Below are 3,465 nucleotides of genomic sequence, written 5' to 3' on the forward strand. Positions count from 1 at the left end.
AGAACTATTCCGCATTGATGTTTCACATACCCAGCAAGAGCTTTTAAGTGGAGCAAGGCTCTTACAGCGCATCCTCGATCATTTCTGGAACATCTGGCGAGCTGAGTATCTCACACAACTTAGAAAACAACGTCGCTGTTGCTAAGTTAACTCACTGCGTAAGGTTCAAGTGGGAGATGTTGTGTCCATACATGACAAGACGACCCCAAGACAGCTGTGGCGCCTTGTAAGGGTTTAACGCTTACTTCCTGTCCCGGATGGAGACGTTCGAAGTGCAGTAGTGAGAGTTAAGTCCGGCAACTTGCCTTCGTCAAAATGGAGACGTCCTCTGCAGAGACTCTACCCTTTGGAAGTGAAGCTGGACACTGAACCGGACAACGCTGTTCCTATTACAGTTGTGAGGGATGAAGATGTCCCAGCAGTTGTTGTGAATTCTAAACTTTTCTAAAATGGTGTGTACGACTATTTATTGTAGTAAGTTTGTTTGTCATGAGATTTTCTTAATTTTGAACTTTGATTGATTGATGCCATCAATCAACGGGGACGAGTGTGTGGAAGCTGGACCCGACTACTTCACGTCGTCGCGCATTTTGATCCCCAGCGAACTGAACATTGAACTCTTGTCCTTTGATTTGATCTTGATGTAGTCTTGCGAAGATGAAGGTAGTCTTGAAAGAAATGTTCTTTCGTAGTTCTACATACATCTCTTATTGCGTACGGATCTTTTACAGTGTTAATTAATTGTTGTCTAATGAACGTGTCCACTGATAGGACTATATCTGGGATGTTCCTGCTTTCCTTGAATATCTGATGTGATCTGGATCCTTCCAATGCTGAGTTACATATTGTCCAACCCAGGGCTGTTCCATAACTGCATTGCTCACCTTCTGCTTGGTGGCTTTTCTTAGGATTTCTTTGATGTTTTTGGGTTCTTTACCATTAATCGTTACTACCTGATCCATTTGTCCGATAAGTGTGGCTCTATCATTAAATTGGCAGTCAAGTTGTAGCTCTTCGATATATCTCTTAGAATCTTTCAATACTGATTTCAAACTCCTATCTTCCTTTCTCTTCTGAAAAGACTTAACTAACTTATTGTGTTCATTGATGAAACCAAATTTCCCTGTTTACTCTCCCTATTATTATTATTATTATTATTATTATTATGGTTTTCATTGACAGGAAACTTTTCTGTAGTTTTTTTAACTTGTAGCGGTCAGCAAGCATCAATATTTATTGACTGTAGTGAAGGCACAAATAGGTGTTTTGGCCTGCCTCCAAACTTATAGCTATTTTACATAAATATTCGTGGTTTAGTTCCGTTTGTATTTTTTAACAGATCCTCGTTTGGTTATTTGTTCACCGGTGGCTCAGTTGGTTGAGCATCGGGCTGCCATGCGGGAGGTCGTGAGTTCGATTCTGGCCGAACCAACACTCAGTGTCTTAAAAAAAAAACTGAGGAGAAAGTGCTGCCTTTGTAATTACATCCGCAAATGGTTAAGACTTTCAAGTCTTCTCGGATAAGGACTATAAACCGTAGGCCCCGTCTCACAACCCTGTGGGACGTAAAAAAACCCACACACTATTCGTAAAGAGTAGGGCATGGAGCTCCCGGTGTTGTGGTCAGGCCTCATTTCATTCATTCATGTGCTGGGTGAGATCGTTAATGAACTAATAGCGGCTGCCGGCGGCGCCTGTGTATGCTGATGTCCGATCTGACCCATAGATCCCTTGCTTGTAAAGCGCATTTGAATATGTTAATAGGAAATGCGCTATATAAATTCATTACCATTACCATAGCCATTGCTTCCACATGGATGTGAACTTTTCAAAGTGCAAAGGCAAAGGTAAGTCTTGCGACTTTCGCCTGCTATTAAAATAATTTTCTTCGTTTTTCGAATAGAAACGTCTTTATATTCTGATTTCGGGCAGTACTCCTGATCGAGTCTCGGGGTTTATTTTATCATTGTTCCTGAGCACGGGTAACCGAGCGAAATACCGCAAATGCGAGAGTTGAACAGACACGCCTCAGTCCTCAGGCCGACATTATAACGCAGGCGCATTTCAATTATAAGGAAAAAATCCTCAGATCCGAAAGATAACCGGGGGTAAAGTCAAGGGCTCGTGGGTTTTGCCAGTGGGTTAATGATGTTAAAAAAATTCACTAAATTTGGAAGAAACATAGCAACCAAACAATTGCCGGAAAGGACACTCGCTTCTCAACAACTACGCAGATTGCACTTGTTTTGAGCGAAACTGTAAGAATTAAACATTGAACATTCCATTGAATTTCCCACTAATGAGACTCCCACAGGAGCCCCATGACCAATGACAAGAAATTAAGCTGACGTCATAGGGTCACCGAACCGGAACTCCCTTTGTTTTTTGACCTAATTCGCGGGAAGGGCTAGTCTAAAAATAAACCTACTTGTGAAAACGCCGTTCCACAGACGCTGGCATGGAAGTTGCACGCTCCAGATGGGCTCCTGACTTTGTTAATACTAAATTGTTTCATCAAGAAAATTATCTAAAACTGGTGAAAAACTGCGCCCAAGTAACTACTGGAAACATGAAACTCTTGAGTTCATTCATTATTCCTTTAGTTAGCAATGACTTGTTATACGATGCTTCATGTACTTTTATTTTGTGAAAGCAAACTTCATAGAAACAAATGCAAGAAGCGTTGAGTTCATTATCCACTTCCTCTCTTCAAGATTGTAGCTCAACACAGAAAGCTCTTTCATGCAAAACCATGATCCACACAATCATATAAACATGTAGCTTGTCTTGTGTGCAATTAAGATGTATTCCAGAAACCATTTTCTCTCCTGTTTAATGAATATATTTTATAGACGACGAAATATAAAAAAACGCCTTTCTTTTTTACATTTGCAGTCCCAAAATACCAGGAAATGTCTCCAAATTTATCATAATCATATCGCTTATTGTGAGCATTTTCGATTTTGTACAGCCCTTACAACAATTGGCGTCTAAATAAGGCATTGACATTAAACCGTAAAAAATCAAGAGTTACTCGCGTTACTTAACACTAAAAAAACTTTATCCCTTGCAGTATGTTACTTTTTCTAAAATAGACACATTGCGGTGGAAACTGAGGACCAAATATTCTATCCCTTTCTGTACGTTACATTTTTAAACAATGGTGGCCACATTGCGGTAAACATTGACCTTATGTTACCATTAGTTTCTGTTCCGATTGGTACACCATCGTATCCGCCATGATCAAAACGTGTACTCACAACGCCTTTTTCATATTCGGTGCTGGGTTGTTCTCCCCGCTTCAACACCAATTGGTCCGTTTGTAAACGGCCACTCCTCTATCTGGGCCCTGGACACATTCAATTCTGCGTACAAGTATACTTAACAGCGGGAGCAGCTATAGTGTCAACTATCACTGGCACAATTTCTGTTAGCCGTTTGTGTATCCCACGGAAACGCCCTTAG

Source organism: Montipora capricornis, chromosome 6 (assembly GCF_036669925.1).
Source record: "Montipora capricornis isolate CH-2021 chromosome 6, ASM3666992v2, whole genome shotgun sequence".
NCBI lineage: Eukaryota > Metazoa > Cnidaria > Anthozoa > Scleractinia > Acroporidae > Montipora > Montipora capricornis.